Genomic DNA, 13,000 nt, shown 5'->3' with positions numbered 1-13,000 from the left:
GTGTGTGTGTGTGTGTGTGTGTGTGTGTGTGTGTGTGTGTGTGTGTGTGTGTGTGTGTGTGTGTGTGTGGGAGAGAGAGTGTTTAAAAACAGATTTTGTTGGAGGAGCTTAGATTGTAGACTTCATTTTCTCTCTCTCAAGTTTCAGTTTTCACTGGGTTTTATTGGAATGACAAATAATAGTGCTACAAAAACCACAGCAGGTTAGACGCTCTCTGTCTTTTACATCTTATCTCATATTTTATGTTCCATCCTCTATATAATTGTAACTGGCATGTGAATTGAGTCACATGATCTTGCAGTGGTAATATTAGACAGGTTTAGATATCGCACACCCTCTCATCATCATAATGCTCACATGTACGCTTTCCTGCTACGGCAGGAAAAATTCTAGGTATAGACACTTTGGTGTGTGTGTGTTATGTGTGTGTGTGTGTGTGTTTGAGAGATCTTATTCCTAGGGATGGCAGTAGTGGCCTGTCAGTTCAGTAACCCAAAGAAAGAGCTGATCAAACCATAAAGGAAACACTGATAACACCATAAAAACAAAGAAAATGTACTACCTAGTTTATAAGTTGTTTCGTTTGAGTATCAACTTTGTCTTAGATGTTTCTCCTAAAATTCCATTTAGGCACAAATGCGTTGACTAGTTAAATAATTGTTGACTATTTAGAGTTGTAAAATGAACATGGATAGCATAGCTCAGATAGTTTAGTCTAGTAACAATTTGATGAGAAATGTTTGAGTTCATATTGAGATCTCATTTGTTTTTTTTATTGCAAACTTTGGTGTCTTGGCAAATCAGAGCACAGATTGAGACATTTTTTGAGATCTCTTCTGAGGATGAAATTATTGGGGCCTAATATTCAGGAGCTGTCTGGGAGAAACAATTGTGATTTAAAGGAGGTTTGTGATTTTCCTTTATGTATTTCTGTTGGTTCCTGAAGGTTGGCATTACAGTAATGTTGAATTGTGAAGAAAATCGTATTGCTCTTTGACGGAATTTCCCGGCAATCCATGTTTTCACTTTTATACAGTAGGGGGGCGCTAATACATATCTTCTGAAAGAATACAGAATCTCCTGATCAAAAACCAGGCAAAGAAGCAGCAGAAACAAGCGATAGAAGCATTGCTTACGCACATGTACACTATAATGTGATCATCAACATTAAAGGATAACTGTCGCCAAAATGCAACCTAGGGTCCATTATTCATGACTTTATTGACTATTTTTGACTGTCAAACTGCCGGCGGACACAGCTACAGTGAGTTGTTCAAAACCTTTCCTTTTAGTAAACTTTGTGTACACAAACAATGTTCTCAATGCTCGAGTTCATGTGTAGAGCCCCTGGTGATACTTCGAGCAAAGTTTCATGTTGTGTCAAGCCTTCTTAGTGTTTTTGATGCTATCATAGTGCCCCAAGCACTCCCATTCAAAAGGCAATTTGACCGAAAACGAAAATACGGTCAAACTTAAAAGTGGCGTTTCCATTCTAATTATGCTTTTAAACAAAAGTTTGCCTCGGGTAGATTAACAAAAAGACCCTTGGTTGTATTTTGGCGACAGTTTTCCTTTAAACAGCATATAATTCAAAACTGCCTAACGTTACCAGATGAATTATCGACCCAGAAAGAGGTATAGGACTGTGAAGCTTTGATGGAAGTGATCTATTTATGCTCCGATCCAGACGTAGTCTTTCACAAAAACTGTTGTGTTGATGAGTAAAGAGCTATAAAATTCAAATATACAATAGTTCAGATAATTTGGTCTTGAAAGATTTGTGAGAAATAGTAAAATCTCACTTAAGTATCAACTTATGTTTCTCCTTAAAATATCTATGATTTGATGAGAAATGTTTGAATTCATACTGAGATCTACTGAGTCGAATTTGCCGTCTTGGCAAATCTGAGCACAGTTTGAGACATGGTTGAGATCTCTTCGGAAACTCCAGAGGATCTCCTAAAATTCCTTTTAGGAGAAATCAAATATTATAGAGTAAAGAGCTATAAAATGAATCATGAGTTCATATTGAGATCTCAATTAAGTATCAACTTATAAGTAGGCCTCACATTGGAACTAATAAGACTGCACACTTGGTATATCTGATCACAGTTTGAGACATAGTCGAGAGTTTTTCTAAAACTCCAGAGAAGGTGATTCAAGGGTCTTTGTCTTAGGAGAAAGATCTACAAATCTCTCCATTTAACCTCATAGCTAGTAGAAACATGAGATATTGAAGAGCTGTGTTTGTTTGTTCCTATGGATCACCAATGTGGCAACACCAAAGAAAAAAAGCACAAATCGAATATCAAAAGTCATTGCAACCTCATAAAATGTTTCAAATAGTGTCGAAAGATACCCCCCCCTCCTCCCCCAAATGCACACAGGTACGTATAAACATATGGCGAATTATTCGAACACATCTCTGTGTTGTTGGTATCAGTGTAAGAATGAAAGCACGGTGTTTTAGCTGTCAGATGTTGCTGTTTTTTTTTTTTTCTTGTTTACTGTTGCACGGCTGTCAGCCGTGGCCTGCGGTACTTCTTTCTTTAATAATACATCTCAGAGTGAGTAATGCCATTTGGATACAGGGAGCTCCGCGCCTGGCCTTTGCTCCCTGCACCTCTCCTCTCTCTATCCCTGGAGTATGTTTCAACCCACGTACGTTTGAAGGAATTCTATTTGCTGGATGCCCGCGTGCTCGTGTGCGCGAGAGCGTGCGCTCTATGTGTGTTTATAAGCTTGTTGAATTGAAATACAGCCAGGCGAGGTGGGGAGGGGTGTTGTTTATTGCAAGGATAGGTGAATATCTCTCTCTTCAGCTCGCACGAGCCACCAGGCAAATAAACTCAGCACATCAAATTTAAATAAATCATTTTTTTCACCCGGGCGTACATTCCGGGCGAGGATATTTACAACAGTGAAACAGCTGCTAATGAACTAATGTGTCCACCACGCTGGCCGACACGGGGGAAAAATAGTTACCTACGCTAATAGCCCGTCATTACATACGTGTTCTAAAACAATAATCCACGGGGAACGTCCGATCACTCTGTCTTTACCTTCCGTTAATTAGTTTATGGCCTGAAACGCGGCTGAGTTGAGCATAACCATGCAGAGAGTGCCAGGGCCCAGAGCGGCTCTTTATTGTAGATGTCAATTAATGTATCTCGTTCTCTTCTGAAAGTCGATTTCAATTACTTCAGCGTGGGCAAACAAAGGGTGTTAGCAGACATGGCCTCTTCCTTCCCTCTCATAACACTCTCACCTTAATTGCTACTTTGTGAACGAGGGGAAGCTAAAAAGTAAGAGAACAACGGATGGATTCTTTCATCTGCTGTACGTCTTTGTGCTGAGCTCATCTGGCCTTGAAGGGGTGAACACCAAATCAGCCGGGCTTTTGGAAGGAATTCTCACCTCTCTTTGAGCGAGAGCGCCTCTCCTCCCCCTCTCATCCCTCCATTTCTCCCTTATCACTGATTTGCTTTGTTTCATGCCTAATGTTGTTTAGACGACTGTAGCTTGATAAAGAATTATTTGTTGTTCCTGCAATAATTGCACTTTGTGTCGTCGCAATATGGTCCAGCTGTCTGGGCCTTCCTGTTTGGACCGTGACGAAATGGTCAACAGGGGGCAGTAGACCGCTTTCAATAGCGTGAAATTCAACATGTCTGATTCCTTTGTCTGCTGGTCTGTTAAAAGCCAGTTACCAGAGCTGCTTTCTTTTGCCATTTACCTTGAATATTGAATATCATATTGATATTATTGAAGGGATTTTTATCAAAGGGGACGAGGGGGAAATGGTGGCGATTGGTTGCGGGTCTATATATATATATATATATATATATATATATATATATATATATGTGTTTAAATGTGTGTGTATGTGTGTGTATATATATATATATATATATATATATATATATATATATAATGTATGTGAGTATATGCACAGTTGCCTTTTTCAATAGAGTTGAATGGAAGCAAATGACAACCATTCAATACAACCTTAATATTAATCAAAAAAATTGGATTATTCATTATATTATTAGTCAAAAATCTGTAGGAAATCTTCAAAAATCTTATTTTTAAGGAATATTAGTAGGAATATTTATAAGGAATGTTTACATGGACATCTGTTTATGATCAAAGTCATGTCGTATGGATTGATTATTCCCATCTATCCATTGGGAATAATCTCACATATGAAGAAAGCATCTTTCCAACAATTTTAGGCCTTTTTAATCGGAAATGTCATGCTCACAATGTGCATTAACAACCCCCCCCCCCCCCCCCACTACCACCACCACCACCAAAAAAAAAAAAAACAAATGTTCCTTTCCTACTGGCATTTTCTACACTTTAAGATGGATACTGACTGTTTTCCACTCTGACAGAAGCACAAATCTAGCCTAATAAACGTCTGTGTGTATTCGCAATTAAATAAACAATATATTATTTCTTTTCTCTGTGCCTACAGTGCCGTGTCAGTCACCATATGCCGGAAGAGAGGAGCAGGGAGTCGTATCACGATGGTAGTTTTTTGGTGTTGTGAGAGAGGGGGGGGGGGGGGGGGGGGAGTCAGAGCCGAGGGCTCACGGTGCATGTAGCACATCAGATCTCCCTCAATTAATCCAACATTAGGTGCCTGGGATCCACGAGTCAGTGCTTTTGGAAAGCATGTGTGGCTCAAATCTAATTATTCTCTCCCTTCCTTTGAGCCGGAGAGGGTGGAGAGATATATAGAGAGAGAAAGAGAGAGAGAGAGAGAGTGGCCATCCACGTAGCTATAGGTTTTGTTATGCTGTGATTTCTCTCTCTCCCTCGCTCGCCCGCTCACTCCGAACCCCCTTCTTCCCCCACCTCCTCCTCTCTCTCACTCATTCTCCATCTCTCTCTCACACACACACGCGCCAAACACACTCTCTCTCCTCCTCTGCCTCTCTCTCTCCCCGTCTGTCTTTCCCTCCCTCAGCTTCACTCGCTCTTGTGCTGTAAGTTCATTTGCTGTGTCAAGCAACAACTGGCTCGGGAGTGGGCAGTGGGTTTTGATCCTTTTGTCAAGCGTCCCCTCTGTGAACGTGTACCGCGTCCACCTGCACACCACAGGACTGCCCGCCTGGCTCGCTCCAGCATCGGCGTACCGTCCTGGGTTTATCACCATCAGGCATCCCACCTCGCATAGGCGGGCGGCACGACGAGATGCTCAAGGTTTGACGGGGTAAGTCGCATTCACATGTGGACTCCATCGCTTCTCCTTCTTTTTTTCCAAACATATTGATTGTTTTATGTCAGTGTGATTGGGTGACGGGTTTTGTGCGTTTTTTTTTTTTTTGTTACATTTTTGTCATTTTTGCCGGTGTGGTCTACACCTTCTGATGCTTGTGTCAAGTGTCTCGTGAAATTACCATATTCATGGGCTCCATTCAATTAAATTGCAATCAGTGAAGGGTCCAGCTCAAAGTGTTTTTTCTTTTTTTTTTTGTGCAGGGTGGAATAGCGCATATCGCTTGTTTAGAAAGGGAGGAGTGGAGAGAGGTAGAGAATACAGATTTGGTCATATTTTTTGCTGCTAAACTTAAAAAAAAATTGAATACAAAAGACTGAGTGAGCTCTTGCATGAAGAGAGTAGAATAAAAAAAAAACAGTAGGACCAATATATATATGTGTATATATATATATAATATATATATATATATAATTCAAGGGAAGAAAAAAAGAGATGCTCCCAGAGGAACTTTGGCAAAGACAAACAAACCCAAAAAAAAAACAAAAAAAACACAAAATCTATGCATGGAGACCATTGATTAACTCCTGGAGTTCTAAGGGGGTTTGGACGGGGGTCGAGTCCCTGGTTGCTCTGAGTGTGTGAGTGTGTGTGTGTGTGTGTGTGTGTGTGTAGCTTCAGAAATGGACAGAGAAAGCAAGAGCCCTGGGGCTATAGCACTGGGGGAGTGTGCCCTGCGTCAGGGTGGCTGTGTGTGTGTGTGTGTGTGAGGTGCGTCTCATGGTTTTGCAGACTGGGGGTCTGGAGAGCGAGCGAGCAGCCGGCTGCTACACTGCCGGTGTGTGTCCGTACGGTGGCTTTTGTTGCGTCTGTGCTCGAGTCCAGCTTCTCCCGCTCCATCTGCCTCCGTTAGCTTCTCCTCCAGTTTCTTGAGCTGCCTTCTCTCTGTCGTGTGGATTTCAGCACGAGAGCTGATTGTGTGTTTCTCATTTTGTGAATGATCGGTGCAAAACAGAAAATTATTTTTGGGTAGGTATGCAGACTATAATTAAGTAGGTTGTTGTTTTAAGTGGTGTCATTTTTTTAATTCATATTTTTTTGCAGGAAATAGAGGAAAATATGATAATAATATGATAACATTTATAATCTTACAAATTTTTATTATTATTGTTTTCTTTTTTGTTAATTTGTCTTTAAATTATGAGTCATTTTGATAGACTGTTTTATTGATCAAAATATTATTCTGGAAATTAAGAAAAGAGCTAATTATATAAAATATTGGAAACTCATGTTACTGCAAGTGAATTAAAAAAATAACTTAAAATGGCCTGTTTGTTTAAAAAAAAAGAATGATCCTAATAGAATTAGTTAAAAAGTGAAATTTAATTCTTTTAAACAAAATGGGCATATTTCACAGGTATGTTTGTCTTAAAATTAGTGACACCACAATAAAAAAGCTAAAATAGCTAAATGCACTAAATTACATTCAATGTTAATGCATTTTAAAGATAATCTAATTCAGACCTGTTTTGTCATAAAATGCACAATTCTCTATGGAACATGATGCATTTATACAAGTTGCAATTTTTTTTCTTCTTCAAAAGAAGCCTTCTCTCATAGACTAATCACACAGTTTAGCCCCCACCTCCTTTTTTCCCTCCCCCCGTCATCCTCAAGTGGGGTGTAGAGGGGGGCCGCCATGCTTCATTTGAGTCCGTGTCTCCATATAGAATTCTCCTCACGGTGCTAATGGACTGTTTGGCTAATACTCCCCCCGTTTCTATATCATTTAGACAGATGAGATGTGCAGCATGTGACGAAGTGGACCATAGTAGCGTCCTGCTCTATCCTAACCCCGGTGGTCTGTGTTTTTAGGTGAACCCACTACAGTGGACTATCGTCGTCATCAGAATCCCCGCCGTGGCAATGGGAGTCAAGACATGGACGCTTCCCGGAGGACCTCCGCTGGGTCCTTGCATCCCAGGTGAGTTTATGCTGTCGGGGTGGGGATGGGGGTGGGGGGTGGATTACCCACAACCCCCTTCCACCACCTCCCATCCCCCGCTCCTTCATTAAATGCACCTTTCCCCCCGAGTGGCCCTGTGAGAGCACGGATTGCTGGGAGGAAATAGCACAAAAAAACACTTACCACATATTTCCTCTGAGGCGTTTACTGAACAAAAATGCACTGTTAATTTCTGTTTGCAGACGAGCCGTTGAGGGGCCCTTGCCTTGCGCTACAAAGCGTCTTCAATCAATTGTTTTGAAAAGGCCGCGTTTTCCGAACGGCCGCGGACGATGCCGGCGGTTCTGTTGTTTCTCTCTGTAAAAGACTCTCTTCGGTGACGGGTATTCTTGGGTGGATAATACGGCTCTCGTTGTTATTGCTTAAGAATACGCGTAGTCGAGGAGAGTCATACCGGCGGCGCCTGCAATGGACTAGAGAGAGCGTTGAATCCAGAAGGCCCACCTGCCTGCACACACACATGCGTTTGCTAACGCCGAGGTTCACGCCCACATCCATTTATTGAGTCAGCGAAGCTGCCTTTCCTGTTGTGTATGATGCTTGTGCTGTTGATTTATCCGCCTGCTCCTACTAAACATCTTTTCAGCCACCGGAAAAGGAAAATCTGGGTTTTTTGTTGTTGTTGTTGTGATTTGAGTTCTACGGCGTCTTCACCGAAAGGGAAAGCTGTATACTGTAACGTGCCGGGCGGGGTTGTAGATGCATTGCAAATGTGTTCGGTTTGTGCCATATATTCTTTTCTCAGGACTGCACACACTCCACCTTTTTAATGCAAATTGATTTTGAAATGACATTATCGTGCAGGGTTTCCATATGGAGGGCTGGAGAGAGAAAAAAATGTAATGAAATGTCCACGATGCCACTGACAGCTAAATTTATGCGGATTGTAAAGGAACACACTGCAGATAAACAGTTACCACGGCTTTAGATTGACTGTGGCGTGGCTTGCCATGTCGGCACGCGTATATCATGAATATGTATTAGGCGAGCGTATGATGCTGCATTCTAACGTCTATGAAATCCATTTAGGGAACCTAATAGGATCTACTCGACTTATGAAAGCTTACGATCAGATCTGATAAATATACATGAGATTGCTTTATAAGAAAGTATTCTTTTGCTTTTTTATACTTATATCTATTTTGCATAAAAACAAATAGATTGCATTTGGACCGGCTGTTGATGTATTGACGTGGACGATTTGTAAATCTGCAAACATTTTAATTTGTTCTCCATTATCATTCAGCACGTTTAAGTGATGTATTAGCATTTCAGATAGACTAAAGGCAACAATCAGCCCGCTCTATCCTTGATCACTCTGTAATTATCGTTCTTTCGGCTATGTGTTTAAATGAATAAAGAGAAAAGAGGTGCGGAGGAGGAATATTGTAACGGTTTACCACTAGGGGACCCACACAACTGATTAGTTCAGATCAGTTTTAGTCTGTTTCTTAACTTTTCATTTTTGAAGGTGTTTGGGGTGCATAAAAATATATTTAGATGAAAATAGTTTTAGATATAACAGGTTTTGGCAGCTTAAAAAGAATGTGTTTTTATTTTTAGCATGTACACTCAAAATGAATGGAATTTCATTTATTCCTTTATTAATTTATGCTAAACAGTGCCTTAGGAGTGGCAATTGTGAAAAAGGTCACATGCAACCCATTTGATTAACTCTGTTATATTAGAATATTTATCTGTATTTAAGATTTTTACTAAAATATCCTACAGTCTCATAGTTCTGAGTATATTAACAGAATTTCTCTCTTATATCATTTTATTTGATGCTGTTGAGTAAATATCTAGCCGTTTAACTTCCATCTGTCCAGAGTTTATGACGTGATGAAATTATTCAAGCCTCTGCAGCTCCTTAATTTGCTCTTTATTGAAATTATTTTTATATGCACATCATCTTTGTTCCTCCCCCTCATATTATAAATAAAGCTTGATTTAAGTAAAATTATGATGCATTTTGTATATTTTGTCCCTTATAGGTGAAGAATCAGTTTGAATGTAGGTCATGAACAAATATGCATGCCAAAAAAAAATATATATATATATAAAAATATATATATGCATGAACAACAAACAAACAAACAAACAAACAAACCATGAACAGAAAATTGAGGTTAATATATATTAATACATAATATATTAGTTTTATTCTGTATACTGATGGTTTTAGTATGCTTCAAAAAGCATTTGTCATAATGTTGACATTTATTTATATATAATTGCCTTGGATTCTTTTGCTTGGACTATTGACACCATTGAACCCTCTTTATTTGTTGTTGAGCTTGTAGCATTTGACAGCTTTACATTTATTTTTCAAGACACAATATAGCTCCAAACAACAAATAAACACGGTTATCATCATATTCATTAGAAAACGACTAATTTGCTTTTTGTGACGGGACAATGTCCAACTCTCTAAATATGATTATTCAACTGTAGAATCAGCTGAATTCACATTTGAGTTCACTTAGTTGCAAAAAGCCTTAAATTACAGACCAAATTTATCTCTACATGGGGCTTTAATGAATTTCAGAGGATATGAGATATTGACAAGAAGTGAAGCATGTTTGTCAGTATTTTATTTAGTTATTTTTTTTTGGCCTTTACTAGATATTGTCCACTTTGTCCATTCAAATCGAAATCAAATTACGTAAGCTTTGCAAACATTTAAGGTATGAATTATTCAGTTATTCACATGACTGTATGATGTATGATGGAGTATCATTAAATAGTGTTTTTTTCCTTCTTTTTGCAATTGAGAATTCTTTGACTAATGGATAGTCATTGAACTAATTAGTTTACCCTTCCTGGTTGTGTTGGTTGGTATTTACACCCAGCACAAAGGCCTGACCAACAGGGATATTTTTCTTTTATAGGCTCAGCATTTTTAAGTGAGCTCTTTTATGGGATGTTCCTCATTTTCTTGTGCATGATGTCATGATGCTCTATCATCCCCTGACTTCCTTCAGGATTATAATGCTCTTCTCCACAAATAAGATCAGTGGCATTAATCAATTGAAAATGTGCTGCATTAGCATATGTTGCACTCAGTACAGGAAATGGAAGCTACCAACAATCAAAACTTTGGACACACTTAACTGAATTGGTGATTCTCGTGGTTTTAAACAACTTTTGTTTAAAGGTTTATGCTTAAATGCTTGAAATTAGTTCATAGCAGCCAAAAGTAGTGACCGGAGGGGATATTGGTTTTCAATGACCCTACAAGTTCAATTAAACCATCAAAGTATGAGGGAAATATTTTATGTTTTAAATATTTTAAATATGAGGGAAGAACAAAACTTTAAAGTTGGTGACAAAATTATTTGGCAAAAAAAGCCAAACTACAGCAACTTTATTTTACTATGCAAAAATCAGTTATTGACATAATCAGTTATTAATATTTCGTTGGTTCTCTTTATTTGTGCATGTGTTCATAATATCTTTGTACGACAATTTGGAACGTTTCATTGAGTTATCAAAAATAAAACAATTTACTTCAAGCACAACTATGCAATATGCTTACAAAATCATGAACACATTTTTCAAAATATTGAAGTCAATTTTTCTTGGTTAGAAATCTTTTTAGAAATTTTTTCTCTTTATATTTTACATGGCGTTCTGTGCAAAACCATTATTTTTTAATGAACTATTAATGAATAAAGAGGGCCATAAAGTGAAGGAAAAGCAGCCATAAATTAACCAGTGAACTTCAATATTGTTTGAAAAGCGTCCCAGGATTGTGAAGTTGAATGCAAATGATTTTTCTCAATGTATATTTATCTCAGTATTTTGATTACTGTGCTTCAAAAACATGGAAAATAATCAAATGAAAAGAGTAGGTGTGTCCAAACTTTTGACTGGTGGTGTTCCTACAATCTCAAAACATTGCAACTTTCAACCACACCACATCAAAATCCTCACAACATTTGAAACGGTCAACTTTAGCTCTAAACCTCATAATCTCAGGCCTGTTGAGACTCACAGCATGTCCATTTCTTACGGAGGCCTGATACAAGCACTAAGCCTTGTTACTTTAATTACAGTCCTGCTTTGTATTCTTCCATAGGTGTGAGATCGGTTATCACGTGTATCGTTTCAGAGTTTAATTTCAGGCGGGAGGTGAAGCACGCTAAGCTAGTGAAGTCGAACCTGCAGATATCTTTAATAAGGTTACACTATGGATGGGCTTTAGGTTGGTTTAAATAGCCGCCTATGAAATGTACCCACATCAGTGGCTCGCTGATAGAGGCTTAGCAATCTATTTAAAAACCAATTTATTTCCACAGTATTGGAGCTGGTGCAGATTGAACGCCAGAGTGAGATCCTCCACTTCCAAATTCTCAGTGGACACCTCTCATCCCATTCTGGTGCAATCGCTCGCTCTCTCTCTCTCTCTCGCTCTTCATCTCCTCGCCTTTATTGCTCTTCTCTTCACAAACTCTGGTGACTTATATTCCTCCAAGAGTGTTCAGTAAAAACCCTGTCGGCCTGAAAAATCCCCAACGATGTCAAGATCACAGACTGTACTAGAAAACACAGTTAAGGGCTTTCACTGACAGTAGGAAATTAAATATTAGACACAAAAGGTGTCCGTTTGTCTGTTTTTGAAGTGTATGCACTGCAAAAATCATTTTCTTAATCAGTATTGTCTTGTTTTATAGTAAAAAAAAAAAGATCTTAACCCTAGTTCAAAATAAATATACTAAAATGTATTTGAAATACATTTAGGCCTATTTAATGCTTAGTATGCTACAAATACATTTACATTTTGAGTACTTAATATAAATACCCTGCAATCATTTTGTTATGCTTAATTGATATACTTAAAGTCTGCTAAATTGGAACAGCTAATTTTGCACTTAATGCACTTCCGGAAATAGTGCTGAGGTGCAACTAAAGATATACTTAAGTATATTTGATTGTGCTAAAGTGAAACTATTGCAAGTATAATTTAGGTACACTTTAAATATCTTGCATTTAAAGACAGAGATCACACTATCCTTACTAATAGTGATATTAAAACACATTTATGCTTAATATTAAGAAATGTGCATTGTGCAATAAAGAAGTACTCCAAATAAAGTTACATTATATTTATATCAGTAAGTCTCAAGTGATAAATGTCAGTAAATATGTTCATGTTTTTTTTTAGTAGCCAATAGAATGAAATACATGTATTTTAAATACATTTTGGTGTAGGTTTTTTTCACTAGGAAACATATCGTTAAAACCAGAAAAATTTACTCGAAGCAACATTGTGTATGATATTTACACTTTGACAAATAGTTTTGTCTTTTAAAATAGTTTTAAGGGTAATAACAAAATAAATTATCATCACAAGAAAATGTGGGTAAGCAAAACAAATAAAATCCTAATATTCTATACAATTTTGAATCTGAGTGATATTGTGCAATGTAATTACAATTAATTTTTTCCCAATTTTAAATATTTTAAAGTGTAAGATTTCAGTATCATTACTCCAGTCTTCAGCGTCACGTGATACTTCAGAAATATGCTAATATGCATTCTAATAGGCTGATTTAATGCTCAAAATTCTTACTATTATCAATACTGAAATCAGTTGTGCTACTTAATATTTTCTGTGGAAACCCAGATAAAAAAAATAAAAAAATCAGGATTCTTTGATGAATAGAAAGTTCAAAAGAACAGTATTTTTTGGAAACAGTATAAATGCCTTTACTGTCACTTTTGATCAATTTAATGCATCCTTG

The 13,000-nt window shown here is 37.9% G+C and overlaps 1 long non-coding RNA gene across 1 annotated transcript; it reads left to right on the top strand.

The window, feature by feature from the left end:
• Nucleotides 1-4,900: 4,900 nt before the first annotated feature.
• On the top strand, nt 4,901-9,209 carry LOC307153844. The gene is made up of 3 exons (XR_013820215.1): nt 4,901-5,221; nt 7,103-7,211; nt 7,436-9,209. It is a non-coding gene; the product is annotated as an uncharacterized lncRNA (long non-coding RNA).
• The last annotated feature ends 3,791 nt before the right edge of the window (nt 9,210-13,000 follow it).

Source organism: Squalius cephalus, assembly GCF_949319135.1.
Source record: "Squalius cephalus genome assembly, chromosome: 25".
NCBI classification, from domain to species: Eukaryota; Metazoa; Chordata; class Actinopteri; order Cypriniformes; family Leuciscidae; genus Squalius; species Squalius cephalus.
The sequence above is the reverse complement of the archived record's forward strand: the minus strand, read 5'-3'. Positions and strand labels throughout refer to the sequence as shown.